The sequence below is a fragment of the Bos indicus genome, chromosome 21, assembly GCF_029378745.1.
Source record: "Bos indicus isolate NIAB-ARS_2022 breed Sahiwal x Tharparkar chromosome 21, NIAB-ARS_B.indTharparkar_mat_pri_1.0, whole genome shotgun sequence".
In the NCBI taxonomy this organism is placed as follows: Eukaryota; Metazoa; Chordata; class Mammalia; order Artiodactyla; family Bovidae; genus Bos; species Bos indicus.
Window position 1 is genome coordinate 790672 of NC_091780.1, and position 16520 is coordinate 807191.

General features: G+C 43.7%; 1 pseudogene; it reads right to left on the bottom strand.

Annotated features, from left to right (window-relative positions):
* LOC109575113 (ankyrin repeat domain-containing protein 26-like) overlaps window positions 1-16520 on the bottom strand; it is a 502197-nt pseudogene that overhangs the window by 342768 nt on the left and 142909 nt on the right.

Below are 16520 nucleotides of genomic sequence, written 5' to 3' on the forward strand. Positions count from 1 at the left end.
GCATGTGTATGGCTTGGAGGAATGATTCAGAGCATCTCATACAGTAGATCAGGGTGGACCTTAAGAAACTCCAGTTTTAACAGGTGATGCTAACACGGCTGGTCCAGTGATGACACTTTGAGAACCACTGACTTACACAAGGAGACAGCTTCCACAGAAATTGAAATGGCACTTTTTGAGACACTTACTCTATTCTATTCTGAGAGCTTCCTCACATGGAAAACCCAGATGCCAACTTGAAAATTAGCAGAGTAGCTCTTCCACAACTAAGGTTGTAAAGAAAAAACAATATGGAGATGCATTGGAAGGGAGAGATAGACTCTAGTCAGGACCCATACTCCTGATGGGTGACCCAGAATTAGGAGGGGACATTACCAACTTGGTATCTTCCCTGGGAGGACATGCTGAGCACCTGAGCCCTGGTGACCTGAATAAGGAAGACAAGCCCCCATATCTTGATTTGAAACCAGCAGAGCTACGTCTGGGAGACAGCTGGGGGCTGTGGTAAGCCAAGACCCCATGCTTAATAGGTTAGTGCCAAACTTACTGATGCTGAATGTTGTCAGTAATGACGCTCAATGTAGCCACAGGTCACATGGGAAAGAGAATTATATACTAATTTTGGGACACGTGCCAAAGGGGCAAGGATTTCTTGAAACTTCATCCAGGGATGAAATCACTTGACATTTAAAAAAATCCTCCCTGTACCCAGCTGTCCCAGTGCTAGCAGGAGACTTTTCTGACATTCCTAACTTATCTTGTTAGCACTGCTTGCCCTGCTATGTCTCTGCATTCCCTGTGGAACAGACATATCCAGCCCAGCCATGCCCACAACGCTCCTCCAAAATGGCTTTGCCCTCAAGGGCCTGGATTCCCACACAATCGCCTCCTTTCCTACCATTCACAGTGGGTGGACTCAGCTGTGACTTGCATCCCCTCAAGGTGATTCCCACTCCAGGTCAGCTCCAGCCACAAGTACACCTGCAACTGTTGAGGTGGGGCTTACATTCAGCTGCACTGGGGGGCCAGCCAGACCCACCAGCATGCCCAAAGCAACACGGGTACATCTAACAGAACACCAAACTCAGCCTACACAGGAGACACCCTGGATTTCCTGTCTCTGGTGACCTGGGGGAACTGTTCCTTTGGGCCGCATAGGAGACACTCTACTAAAATCCACGTATTCAACATGGAGACATAGTTCATCTACCTAATATTAATGCATAGAAACAAAAAGGCAAAATAAAGAGACAAAGAATCTATGCTAAATGAACAGCTAAGACATAAACTCAGAAAAAGAACTAAACAAGATGGACATAAATAATCTACATCAAATGAATGCAAAATAAGGGCCATAAAGATATTTACTGGGTCTTCCCTGCTGGTTCATTTGTTAAGATTTTCCAGACAATGTAGGCAACAAGGGTTCAACCGGTGGTCTGGGAACTAAATCCCAGGCTGTGGGGCAAGTAAAGCTGCATGTCACAGCTGTTGAACTCATGCACCCTAGAGCCTGTGCTCCATAAGAGAAGACAGAACTATGGGAAGCCCACGCACCAAAACTGAGTGCAGCCCCCATTCTATGCAACTAGAGAAAGCCAATGACACAGCAAGCCCCAGTGGACCCATTAAATAAACGAATAAAAGATATTTACTTCTATCAGGGGAAGCATGAAAGAACAGAGTGAGAACTCCACAAAGAGGCAATAAGTATAAAAAAGAACTGATTATAATGGAAGAATACAATAACTGACATGAAAAATACAGCAGATGAGTCAACAGATTGGGTGATTCAGAGGACAGATCAGTAAGCTGACACACAGAGCAGTGCCGGTGCACTGTGCTGACCCAGAGGGAGGGGGCAGGGAGGGAGGGGGCGGGGCCTCAGGACGGGGAGCCCATGTGCACCCGTGGCGGATTCATGTCAATGTATCGCAAAACCACTACAGTACTGTAAACTAATTAGCCTCCAATTAAAATAAATACATTTATATTAAAAAAAAAAAAAGAAAAAGAAATACAGAGTAGTGGAAATCACCCGATCTGAGCACCAAAAAGAAGAAAATAAGCCAAAAAATTGAGGATAGTTTAAGGCATTTGGTGGATAATATCAAGCATAGTGACATTCACATTATAGGAATTCAAGGAGAAGAAAGATAAACTCTCCCTTGAAGAAACAATGGCTGAAAATTTCCCTATATTGTTGAAGGAAACACACCCATGTCCAAGAAGCACAGAGAGTCCAACACAGGGTAAACCAAAGGAGAAACATGCCAAGACATATACTAATCAAACTAAGAAAAACGTAGCAAAAAGAGAAAATATTAAAAGCAGAAAGGGAAAAGCAACAAATACCAAGGGAGTCCCCATAAGTTTAAGAGCTGATCTTTCTGAAGAAACGCTGCAGGCCAGAAGGGTGTGGCATGATATACTTAAAGTTATGAAAGGGAAAAACTTACCAGCAAGACTACTCCAACCAGCTACGACCTCACTCAGATTCAAAGAACTCAGTACCTTTACAAATAAGCAAAAGTTAAAAAATTCAGCACCACCAAAGTAGCGTTACAACAAATATTAAAGGATGCATTCTAGGCAGGAAATAGAAGGGAGTGAATAGACATGGGAGAAAAACAGAATAATAAAGTAAATAATAGTATCATGCATAGCAATAATTACCTTACCTATAAATGGATAAAATGGTCCAACTGAAACACAGACTGGCTGAATGGAAACAAAAACAAGCCCCATATAAATGTTGTCGATAATACATCCACCTCAGACCTAGGGACACACACAGACTAAAACTGAGGGCCTGGAAAAAGGTATTCCATGCAAATAGAAATCAAAAGAAAGCTGGAGTAGCAATTCTCATATCAGATAAAATAGACTTTTAAATAAAGACTATTACAAGAGACAAGGAAGGACACTACATAATGATAAAGAGATTGATCCAGGAAGAGGATATTGCAATAATAATACACACACATCCAACACAGGAGCACCTAAATACGTAAGACAAATACAAATAACCATAAAACAGGGAATCGACAGTAAGAAAATAATACTAGGGGACTTTACACTCCACTTATACCAATGGACAGATCATCCACAAAGAAAATGAATATAGAAACATAAGCCTTAAATCACACATTAGACTAGATGGACCTCATTGATATCTTTAGCATATTCCATCACCAAACAGCAGAATACATTTTTTTTTTTTTCTCAAGTGCACATGAAACACTCTCTGGAATGGATCACATCTTGGGTCACAAATCAAGTCTTGCAAAATTTAAGAAACTGAAATCACAGCAAGCATCTTTTCTGATCACACTGATACATGATTAGGGATCATTTATAGGAAAATTTGTAAAAAACACAAACACATGGAGAAATCAAACAGGTCACTGAAGAAATCAAAGAGGAAATTTAAAAATACCTAAAAACAAATGGCAATGAATAAATGACAACCCAAAACCTATGTGATGCAATAAATCAATGCTAAGAGGGAAGTTTATAGCAATACAAGAAGCCTACCTCAAGAAATGAAAAGAACATCAAATAAACAACCTAATCTAACACCTAAAGAACCTAGAAAAAGAGGAAAATGGCTACAAAACCTCCAAAGTTAGCAGAAGGAAAGAAATCATAAAGATCAGAGCAGAAGTAAATGGAAATGAAGGAAACACGAGCAAAGATCAATAAAACAATAAGATACGTCTTGGAGAACATAAACAAAATTGACAAATCATTAGCCGGGCTCATCAAGAAAAACAAGGAGAAGACTCAAAGCAACTTGAAATGAAAAAGGAGATGTTATAACAGACCACACAGAAAGACAAAGGGTCATAAGAGACAATTAGAAATAACTGCATGACAATAAAATGGATATCCTGGAACAAAAGGACAAATTCTTTGAAAAGTACGATCTTCTAAAGACTGAACCAGGAAGAAATAAAAAATATGAATAAATAAAGCACAATAATTGAAATATTATTTAAATTAAAATAAATATTAATTTAAACAAATTAATTTAATATTTAACAATTAATTTAATCAATATTTATAATATTAATATAATAAATAATTTAATATTTAATAATTAAATTAAATCAATAATTTAATTTAATAATTTCCATTATTAAATTTAAAAATATTCAATTATTCAAGGACAAAGGAATCGTCCCATTGGGACAATTTGGTATCCACGTGGGAAGGTAAGTTGGATCCCTACTTCACAAAACACCACCAAACCAATTAGACACATACTAAAAACCAACAATTGAAGGAAAAACTTTACAAAATTTTGAACAATTTTTGATGAGGGAATATCTTTTCTTTAAATTGAGGTATTGGTGATTTACAGTAATTTGTTTGTTTAAGGTGTACAGCAAAGTGATTCAGTGATTCAGCCTCTCAGGTGCTTCCTTGGACAAAATTCATTCCCTTTGGGAGGCCTCTGGGCCATGCCCTCAGAACAGCTGCTGCTGCTAAGTCGCTTCAGTCATGTCGGACTCTGTGCGACCCCATAGACCCACCAGGCTCCCCTGTCCCTGGGATTCTCCAGGCAAGAACACTGGAGTGGGTTGCCATTTCCTTCTCCAATGCATGAAAGAGAAAAGTGAAAGGGAAGTCACTCAGTCCTGTCCGACTCTCCGTGACCCCATGGACTGCAGCCTACCAGGCTCCTCTGCCCATGGGACTTTCCAGGCAAGAGTATTGGAGTGGGTTGCCATTGCCTTCTCTGTCAGAACAGCTAAGAATCCTGAATAGGCAAAGCAGCATATGGTGGTGCTCGTGGGGGTTTTTAGACTGAATAAATTATTCTAACAATACAAGAAACCGGAGAAGGCAATGGCACCCCACTCCAGTGTTCTTGCCTGGAGAATCCCAGGGACGGGGGAGCCTGGTGGGCTGCCATCTATCGGGTCGCACAGAGTCGGACACGACCGAAGTGATAGCAGTAGCAGTGGTAGCAATACAAGAAACAAGCCCAGAGGTTAAGAGAGGATCTCCAAACCTACCTTCAAACAGGAGGTCTTGCTCCCTTGAATGTGGGTGTGTGAAACAGCGCTTGGGAAGGGAAGAGGTGTGTCATGAATATTTTGTATGCAAAGGACAAAGCGGTGTGTAGAGAGGATATGCAGGCACGTCCCAGGACACTGAGCACACGGACACATGGACTGGACTCTCAGCCCTGCTCTGGGGGCATCACACTATCTCTACCCCTGACACAGGGTGAGCAGCTCGCACGTATCCTGGAGAGTATGGTCACATGACCTGGACCTGGCCAATCGGTGTGATCCATCCTCTCTGGCCACCGTAAGTGGCTCAGGACTGGGGCGGTGACCAATCAGGGCTCAGGGCCGGGCCTCACACTGGAATCAAGGGAAAAGGAGGGCTGGTTCTGCCTGAAGGAGTGAGGCCAGGGGAGGTCAGGCTACAGCCGTGGGAGGGGAGTGAGGTCAGCCTGGGGCAGTTGGTGGCCTTCCTGCACCCGTCAGGGCAGAGCCGCTGGCCTGAGAAAGAGGGCGCTGCTGAGCCCAGGGGTTGAGAGCGCCAGTTCCTGCTGTGGTCCCCGAGCTCCCCTGAGACGAGGGAAGCCGTTTGCCTGTGAGTCCTCTCCTGCTTGTCTGTCAGCTTGTTTGAACCACACTGGATTTTCTGTCCAGCTGGCTATGTGGAGACCCTGGAAATGCTCCTGTGTGAGTTTTGGCTGGCTTCAGGGAAGAAATGCCAGATGACACTGGGAGACTCCAGTTTAATCTGGATTCAGGTCATATCTCTTGAAAGTGAAGTGAAAGTCCCTCAGTCGTGTCTAACTCTTGGCGACCCCATGGGCTATACAGTCCATGGAATTCTGCAGGCCAGAATACTGGAGTGGGTAGCCTTTCCCTTCTCCAGGGGACCTTCCCAGTCCAGGGATTTAACCCAGGTTTCCTGCATTGCAGGAAGATTCTTTACCAGCGGAGCCCCAAGAGAAGTCCAAGAATACTAAAGTGGGTAGCCTGTCCCTTCTGTAGCGGCTCAGCGTTCCCAACCCAGGAATCAAACCAGGGTCTCCTCATGGCAGGAGGATTCGTTACCAGCTGAGCTATCAGGGAAGCCCAGTATCTCTTAAGGCCAGCTATTCATTGATATCTCTTAAGGCCAGATATTAATTGTAGGATTACCCTAATTAGTCTTCATGGGATTAAGCTGGCAACCTGCTAAGGTAGCAATTGATGTCCTCTATCTAGAGGACAAAACGAGGGCTCAAAGAAGTGGGTAACACAGCTACAGCAAGGAAGTGTGTACCTAGACAAACCCCCCAGATCTGTTGTTAGAACTCAGGGAAGCCATGTGGTGTGGCTTGTCCATGTGATAGGGGCTAAGGCACCCAGCCCACACTGGATACTGTGGGGACCTGACTTGGTAACTACCTTCTGGCAGCTCTGAGACTCAAAAGCAATTTGCACTGAAGAGGGGAGGGACACCTCTCTTCATCCTCCCCACCACACCCTCCGGGTACTCCCACACACTGCCCCCTTTCTCTTTCTTTGTGAGGGAACAAGTGTCACGCTCATGTGACCACATTAGCTGTCCACTGTTCATGAGCTACCACCTGGAGCTGCTATCGGAGAGGCCAAAGCCTTTGCCCCTGAGTACCTCTCTTTCCTTTGCACCATGGGGGCCCTCTTCCACACCTGCACACCAGAGGCCATTTCTGAGACATGCAGGGACCCTCCTTCAGTTTGCAACAGGTTTCATCCATCGCTGTCCTTTCAATGCTTCCCTTGACACTCAGCTCCTGAGCTCCTTTTTCTGCATTGTGGCCCACCTGGCTGCCACAGGAAGGACAGAGCTGACCATGAATCCAAAGCTCGGATCTGACAGGCAGGAATCTGTGTATAAAGGGCCTGATTAATCATGCTGTAGAGGCTGTAGTGGGCTCCAGGGATCTGTAACCAGGGCTTGGGCCAAAGTGACTCCACAGCTGTTTTAATGCCTGGGGAGGGTTCTGGCTATAGGGGGGGGGGTGGGGTGAGTCTCCTGAGGTTCTGAAGGCCCACTGTGCAGGTTCATGGCACACAGAGAAGAGAAGGCGGAGTCCTTCCCTGGAGCTGGTGGGCTATGGGCACAGCCATGGATGACCAGAAGTCTGCATCTCACTAGGGGCCAAGGCTGGCACTGAGGGAATCCTTAGTGAGGATTTTTTTCCTTAAAAGCCATCCTAAGTGACTTCAGCTCCATTGCTTTTTGCCAGAAACCTACAATGATCCCAAGAGCTTTGTACACTCCAAGCGTGGTGACTGGACATAGAGCCCAGCACAGACCGAAGTCAGTCCTGCCCTGAGTCCCACGGGCCAGCCACACTCTCTCCCTTCCATGGCCTGGCTTTCTTCTGCCACGACCCCCAGAATGGTGGAAAGGCAAGTGTGGTTTCAAGCTGAAGGGCCCAGCATGGGCTCCAAGCCCCTGGGGGTCCCTTGGGACGTCTGGTGGACCTAGTTCCCCCTGCCGTCGGGCAGCTTTCTCTCTTGGGGAATGTCTTGTTTCTTTGCTTTCTGTTGTGATGGAGCACTCCAGTTATCTCAGGGCGATTGGGAAGTCTGCTGGTGTTATATGCTCCTGCCTTAGATGGGGAAACATTATTGCTGCATTGACGCTGCTCACTCGATACTGGGTATCTGTTAAACACAAATGGCAAGGGGAACAGAGCAAAACAGAAAAAGAAAAATGGAGAGTTGCTGGGTTGCTTCAGGTCTCACCTGTGATTAAGAGTGTGTACAGCCTGCACGTGAACCTGGGTTCCCACACCTGCCAGTTACCAGGTGCCAGGTGCTGATTTTAGACCCACAGCTTCACTAAGGAGTCATTGACAGATACAGTTTATGTGTATTTAAAGTCTACATTGTGATGACTTCATGCCCATAGACGTCGTGGAATGATTGCCCCACATACGCATCGCCTCAAATGATTAACTCTGTGTGTGTGTGTGTGCCTTTTATGTTGTTCTTATAATCCATGAACACAATACAGATAGCTCTCCATTTTTTTTAGATCTTCTTTATCTTAGAAGTTTATAGTTTGCTGTATGTCTTGCACATGTTTAATTAGATAACTTGATATTTTCAGTGCCATTATAAATTCCTAATAGAGATAGAATTGACTTTTCTATATTCCCTTGGTAAATCCACTTACTTCAAATCATTCTAATTGTATTTTTTTATGTATACACAATTATGTCTGCAAATAAGTGCTTTTTTTCCCCTTTGCAACTGTGATAACCCTTTCCTTTTTCTTGACTTATTGTACGGACTAGGATCTCCAGTACATTGGTGAACAGAAGTAGTGAGAATAAGTATCCTTGTGTCTATCCAATTATCAGAGGAAAAGCTGTCACTATTTCACCATCACACAGGATATTAGCTTTTTTGTAGACATTTTTATCAAAATATGTAAATTCTTCTGTTAGTTTACTAAGCAGTTTTTTCTTAGTCATGAACTAAAATTATTACATTAAATTTTCTTAAGTTTATCTTCTGCAGATTTTGAAACAGGTGATTTTTCTTTTATGTGGTGATTTAACTTTTAAAAATTTTGTGATTCTAAAACAACCCCAACCTGATCTCAATGTATTCTCCTTCAGTTGGACTTTGTTAGTGTTTTATTTAGGATTATTTCATCTATACTCAGAGTCTGTAATTTTACTTTCTTGTACTTCTTCCTGGTTGGTTTTAGTATCAAGGTTATGCTAGTCTTATAAAACAAGTTTGCAGAGTGTTCCTTGTTTACCCTGAGAATTCCTGTGAGATTACTGTTTTCTTCCCTAGATTTTGGAAAAATTGATTGGCAAAACCAGTTGGTTTCATTGTGGGAAGGCTTTTAATTTCAGATGTAATTTTTTTCATGCCAATAAAATTTTCTCATATTGTATGTCTTCGTGGGTCTATTTCAGTAAAGGATTTCCCCCTGCTAGGAATTTATTGAGATGAGCAGACTCTCCAAATAGTAAGTGAACTGTGGTTCATAATATCTTTCTTATCTGCAGGATGTGTTGTCTCCCCTTTTAAAAATCCTTGATGCTGGTGATTTGTGCTTTGTCTCTTTTTCTTAATAAGTCTCTCTAAGGGTTTATCAGTTTTATCATTCCTTTCAAAGTGCCAACTTTTGGCTTTCTTTTTAAAGAAAATTCATATTTGCTTTCTGTTTCCTTGTTTTCTGCTCTTTTTTTCCCATCTGCCTTGTGTTTCATTCTCTATGGCTTTTTTTCTGGTTTCTTGGGAGAGAGGCTTAATTGATTTTTAGCCTTCCTTCTTTTCCAGTATACGTGTTTAAGGCTTTAAGTTACCCTCTAAACATAGTTCGCTGCATCCCACAAGTTTGAATAAGCCAGATTTTCATTATCTTTTATAGAAAAGTATTTTCTAATTTTCATTGTGCTTTTTAAAATTATTAGTCATGAAATTCTTCAAGCAGTATGTCACTTAACTTCCCAATGTTTGGGGAGGTTTTTCTAGTGACCCTCTTTTGATTTCTAGCTTAATTCCATGAAGAGCCCTGTCTTCGTCTTTTTGGGCTACAGTTATAAATCCCGAAGACTAGCTGATAAACAACAGAAAGTTGTTTCTTGTAGGCCTGGAGGCTGGGGAGTCCCAAGATCACCAGCAGGTGCCTCATCTGGTGAGGCCTGTTTCCTGGTTCCTAGACTGCCTGCTGCTTCTCCCTGTCCTCGCAGCATGGGAGCCCATTCCCTCCTGGCCTGACCCCTCCCAGAGTGCCTGCCTCCTCAGATCATCACCACCTGTTGGGTGAAGTTTGAGGGCCCATAAACCGTCAGCCCATTGCAATCCCTAAGTATACCCTGCATTATTTCAGTCCTTTGAAAAAATTTGAGCTTTCCTAATGGCCCAATATATATTCTTTTTGGTATATGTTCCTTGGGCTCTTGAAAATAATATGTATCAGTGGGAATGCAATGTTCTGTGTGTATCAGTCAGATCAGGCTTGCCACTCATGTAATTCAGATTCTGGTAGCCACGTTGAGTAAAAGCAGAAGTAGGTGAAATTACCTGTAATGTATTTTATTTTAGCACACATAAAATATCATTTCAGTGTGTAATCAACATGATAAAACCTAATGAAATAGTTCACGTTCTTTTTTTCATGCTAAGTCTTTAAAACCCAGTATGTGTTTTAGGCTTTCAGCGCATCTCATTGTAGAGCCAGCCACATTTCAAGTACTTCATGGTTGCAGGTGACTACATACCAGGGGGCCCAGTTCCACGAGAGATGTCTCTTTAACGTCTCCCACTGGGATTATGAACTCGGCTGTTACTCCTTTTCTATTTCTGTCAGTTTTTATGTATTGATATTTTGAGGTTATGTTATTAGGTACATTCACATTTAGAATCCTCATATTCTTGCTAGACTGAACTTGTATCAGTATGAGATGCTCCTTTTTATCACTAATAATGCTTCTTTCTTTAGAGACTATTTGACAGTAATATTGCCACATCAGTTTTCTGTCCTTGTTGGCCTGGGTATCTTTTAGGTTCACCTGTCTAAAAGATATTCCATCTTAACATGTAGCTCTGTGAATAGTGTATAGTTTTCATTGTAATCAGTTTGACACTTTATCTTTTAATGAGAGTATTTGCTCTGTTTATAATGTTGATACTCAGTGTGTAGACACCGTGTTGCTGTGTGTTTTCTGTTTGTCTCCCCTAGTCTGTGTTCTTTGCTCTTGCCTTCTTTTAAAGCTATGAAGTGTTTCTCTAGTTCTGTGCTCCTCTGTCAGGTTGTTAGGTGCACATTTGCAGACACAGCATGTGTTTCACACTCAAGACTAACTTAGTACTTTTACTGCCTCCCTGACTTGACTGTTTCCTCCTTGTCACTGTTACACTTTGAACTGTTAGATATATATTTGGCATTAACATCATTGTTTTGTAGAGTTTGTATTTACCCTCACAGTTACCTCATTGTTGGTCTCTACTTGTTTATATTTCTGTCAGAGACTACTTTTCTTTTTCCCAAAGCTCTGCCTGAATATTTTTTAGTTCATGTGTGTGGGTGATGAGTTGTCTCATTTCCATTTGCCCTAAAATCTCTATTTTGCTTTCACTTTTGAAGAGTGTTTTTGTTGAGTATAGAATTCCAGGTTGGTGGTTATTTGTTTTTCAGCATTTTACAGATGCCAGTCCATTATCTTCTGACTTCCTTGTTCTTGGAAAGTCAGCTTTCAGTGTTGCTGTGCCACTAAAAGCCACACCTTTTTTCCTCTGAGTGCTTGAACATTCTCTTCTTGCCTTAGGCACCTGCAGAGCTGCTGAAACCAATGTGTGGTTTTCATTTTTGAGTCAGTGGTCTTATTCTTGAACCAAATCTTGCCACTGTCCCTGTCAGTCAGTTCAGTCGCTCAGTATCTGACCCATTGTGACCTCATGAACCGCAGCACACCAGGCTTCTCTGTCCATCACCAACTCCCCGAGCTTGCTCAGGCTCATGACCATCAAGTCATTGATGCCATCCAACCATGTCATCCTCTGTTGTCCCCTTCTCCTCCTGCCTTCAGTCTTCCCCAGCATCAGGTTCTTTTCCAGTGAGTCAGTCCTTTGCATCAGGTGGCCAAAATATTGGAGATTCGACATCAGTCTTGGCAGTGAATATTCAGGTCTGATTTGCTTTAGGAGTGACTTGTTGAATCTCCTGGCAGTCCACGGGGCTCTCAAGAGTCTTCTCCAACTCCCCAGTTCAGAAGCATCAATTCTTTGGCGTTTAGCCTTCTTCATGGGGCAACTCTCACATCCATACATGACTACTGGAAAAACCATAGCTTTGACTAAATGGCCTTTGTCGGCAAAGTAATGTCTCTGCTTTTTAATATGCTGTCTAGGTTTGTCATAGCTTTCCTTCCAAGGAGCAAGCATCTTCTAATTTCACTGTCTACAGTAATTTTGGAGCCCAAGAAAATAAAGTCTGTCACTGTTTCCATTGTTTCCCCATTTATTTGCCAAGAAGTGATGGGGCCAGATGCCATGATCTTCATTTTTTTGAATGTTGAGTTTTGCCAGCTTTTTTACTCTCTTCTTTCACTTTCATCAAGAGGTTCTTTTGTTTCAACCCCTGGAGACATTTCTTATTCCCCTTTCTGTCTTTTCTCTACCATGAGGGTCCCCATTTATACTTTTTAACAACGTAGTTTAACAAGGGGCTCCTTCAATATATTCTATCCTTTTTTTCTCTTATATATATTTTTTACCCGACCCATCCTTCAGTTCACTGATCATCTTTTCAGCTTTGTCCAATTTGATGTTAAGCCCAGAGACTGAATTCTTAAATTCAGTCACTGTTATTGTAAAGTTCTAGAGTCGGTTTTGATTCTCATAAATTTTTCCTTTTGTCAAGTATATTTTTCAACAGGTGACATTTGCATCTGATACCTCTAGCATACCTCTGATATGCTGATATACATCTGATACCTCTGGATCTGGTTCAGTTTTTTTTTTTTTTTCTCTTGGTCCTGTTTGTTGTTACACCCTCTTTTGCTTTTTTGATTGCATGATGGACATTATGTTTGGAAAACTCTAGAGGTTCTGAGTGATGCTGTCTTCTCCAGAGTTTCCTCTGACACAGACCTCCAGTGGGGACAGAGGTGTCTGTTCACTTAGGGCCTGATAGACTTGTGGCTGGGGGTTCCTTGTAAGCTCAGTCTCAGCAGCCTTCACCCACCTTTCCCCCTGAGCCCAGGTAGGAGCTTTCCAGCATCTCCGTCTGGAAGCCTGGGCTGCTTCCCAGGCTCCCCACTTCTCAGCAGGTCCTGAAGCCTACCGTGTGTCTCCTGAGTACCACGAGGTGACAGATAGTGCTCAACCGGTTTGGGCAGAGTGTTGGGTACGTTTTCTGACATCCGAACTGATTCAGTAGGCCTGCACTCAAATTTTTGTCTTCCCAGCCCAAGGAACCATCAAGAGCTGTATTAGCCAGCCCCCTCTGCTTGACTTTTACCCTGCCTTTTCTTCACAGAGTCGGCTTTGTTCAGATGGACCGAGGGAAGGAGCGGGCCTCTCAGTCTTCAGCTCCCTCACTGGGCTTCCCTTTTGTTTGAAATCTTGGATTGTGGCTGCCTAAGGACCTCTTTTAAACTGTATTTAGCTTTTGTAGCTCTTGGTAGGCTGACCTACAAGCTGCTTGCATCTGTCACTGGAAGTGGGGACACCCTGGGTGTATTCTGTCATCTGAAGCCACATGTAACAGTCACAGTACTTGTATTGATCAACTTTGATACTGGGGAAAACGAGAACCAGGGGTCCTTGCTTAGTACCCACAGTTGTGTTTCTGGTAAGAATCCCCAGCTTGCCCAGGCTGTTTCAGTGCCACTTGAACTTGGGAAGGAGGTGAAGCAAGCAGCCCACGTGGCCTGGAGACAGAGGAGCCAGTCTCCCCTCTTCCCTTGCCCCTTCTGGCCCAGGGCAGGCCTTGTGATGATGGGCTGCTGGTGGTGGAGGAGAAGGCTGAGGAGGGAGGGTTACGTGACCTGTACTCTGTGACATGGTCACATGTGGGTTTTCTTTTTCAGTTTGAAGACTGCTTTTAGTCTTCCCTCCAGTTTTACTTTAAGGTGGAAAATGAAGATTTTATTCTTAAAGTTGAGCACAGTGATTTTACAGTCTTTTTGAAAGCAACAGTTGAGGTTTTAAAAACACATCTCAGAGAACTCCAGTAGATAAAGCCAAAAAAAGAGAACGTGTTCAGGGTGAACTGTGGGTGGGACCCCAAACTGTACTCTGTCTCTCCCAGAGTGTGTAATTGGTGAGATGGGTGGATATAGCACCCCAAGCACCCTGGGGACCGAGGCCCTCAAGTGACAACAGAGGTCCAGGCTGAGCCAGGAGCAAGTGACCTATGCCCTGGCTAGTGGAGAGCCGCAAGGGTGGGAGTGGGGCCAGGAGAGGGGTGGGAGACTCAGGGGCGGAGGGTGGGGCAGCACCTGGTGGGGTCTGGGAGGCACTGGCTGTCGTGACTCGAGGCAGGGACACCCCTGAAGCTCCACCTTGCAGCCCCCACAGAGCAGAGTCATCTGACAGCCCAGGGTCGAAGTTAAAAGGGCGAGTTCACAGCAGGTTGAAAGAACCGCTGTACCCATTGTGGGTTCATTTTAAGTGGCTGGAGCGAGGTGGTGAACCCTTGCTGAGCTCGAGTGAGGGAGTCAGTCCGGGAGGATCGAGCTCAGGGTGAGAGTGAGGGGCAGCTAGCGTGGTGAGTCCTCCTCAGCTGGGTGGGTTCTGGGGACGCCCTTGAGTTCATAGGTGCCCTTTCAGTACCCTCACTGGAGGCTTGTTTGGGGCTTAAAGGGGGCAGAAGCCCACTTAGAAGGTGTGCTCATTCCCAGGGGTGGTGGTTTCTGAAGGAGTTTATTCTGGTTGGTTCGACTGTGACCCAGTATCTTGCAGGCTCATGTTTGACAGGGGGCCTGAGCGGTGGGCATGGCCTTCCTTCTCCCGCACCCCACACTCACCTGTCATCTTTTTGGCAGCCCGTCCCCCCTCTCTGCACCCTTGATGGTGGGCCTGAGCCCAGCCCCCCTGTTACCACGGAGTCCCTTGTGACTGAGTGGGTTCCGGTTCCAGGCTCCTGGGAGACGTGCTGGAGGCACAGCCTTCATGCCATTACTCCTTGAGACAGTGGTGCTAGTGGTCATAGTGTGAGAGCAGTGGTCATAGTGTGGGAGTGGTGTGTGTGAGAGTGGTGTGTGTGAGAGCGGTGGTCATAGTGTGAATAGCAGTGGTTGTAGTGTGGGATCGGTGGTTATAGCTCAGGAGCAGAGGTATCCTACCATGAAACAGCAGTTGCCCCCGAGTGGGGGTCTGCCCACATCCGCGAGGTTGGGTTGCAGAAGGGCCCGCCTGTGGGCGCTTTTTCAGTGCTGCAACCCCAAGGCAAAGGCCAAGACAAGGAAGAATTTGGCCTCGGCCCAAGTCCTATAAGAAGAGTGGCCTGAGGTGATGTCAGGATGCATTTAACAGGAGGCTTCCTGTGTGCTGTTTTGGATCTGTCAGGAATTCTCTGCTCCATTAATTCCTGAATGAGAGCAAGCCTCTCCTGCGGGCTGAAGAATCCAGGCATTTCCTTCATTAATTTTTCTATACAGTGATAAGTACCCTCTTCCTTCTTGTGAACCATATGGTAAAAGTGACTGTTTACAACTCTCTCTCTCTCTCTGTAATATGGATTGCCTATGTTTTGTAAGTCTGGAATTTTAATTTTTATCTTTGCTGAGAATAACTACCTTGTAAGACAGTATATATTTCCACACCATGTTGCTTAAAACAACTTTGTTCCATCAGAGCTCTGGTCCCCGTGTCTTTCTTTCTTTCTCTCTCTCTATCTCTTTTTCAGGCTGATCCCTTGGAGCTCTGCAGAGGCTCTATGAGTTCACTTTCCTACCCGGGCTTCTAAGACCCTCTCGAGAAGGCACTCTGCGTGTTCACTCCATCAAGAGGGCACCTGAGGCCTCCGTGAACAGAGCAAGTCCCTTCTCAGGGGCTTTATTGGCTTTCTGCATAAACCAAGGAATATCAGCCTCTTTCTGTCCCTTACCTTCTTATCGTCAACTCCAGACCACCAAGTTCAGGTCCATTAAAGGACCTCAACAAGTGGCGCCCAGAACAGGGACTTGGTACATGTAGGCAGATTCTTGGACGGAGTGACCCCAGGGCCTATGGAGGCCGGTAAGTACTAAGACATGGGTAAAAAGGCTGGAAAGCCCCATCACTTTTCTACTTTACTTCATCACTTATTTAAAGTTCAGGGATCTAACGAAATGCATGCTGATTTTTTAGCTAGATTAGAAACTGCTATTTCCTGTAGTGTATTTGGAGAAGCCAAAAGGCAACTAAAGAAATTATTTGCTTTAAAACTCTCTCTCTCTTTAATATGGATCGCCTGTTTTGTAAGTCTGGAATTTTAATCTTTATCTTTGCTGAGAATAACTACCTTGTAAGACAGTATATATGCCCACACCATGTTGATTAAAACACCTTTAATTACTTGCAAATTACTTGCATTATGTGATAATGCAAATCAGGGATGTCAAAAAGCTATAGCTCCAATTCATGAGAAAGGGACTATTATTGATTATTTGAAGGCTTGTCGAAATCTAGGATTAGAAACTCAAAAGATGCAAATGGTAGCTGAAACAATAGCTGCTGCCTTAAGAAAGGGAAATAAAGGATGCTTTACATGTGGAAATAAGAACCATTTAAAAAGGGATGGCCCTAAGAAAGCTTAAAAAAAAAAAAAAGAAAAGAAAAATATATAAGATTAAAAAATCTCCAATTAGAGAAAAAAAAAAAAAAAAAAAAGAAATAGAATCTTAAAAAAAAAAAAATTAAATAAAAAAATAAAATTAAAAAAAAAAAAAAATCTCCAAAAATCTGCCCTGGCTACAGTACAGGAATGCATTGGGCCAAAGATTGTAAGTCTAAATCTGACAATGAAAGAAAACCTATTCCAGAAAACTCCAAGCAGGGACC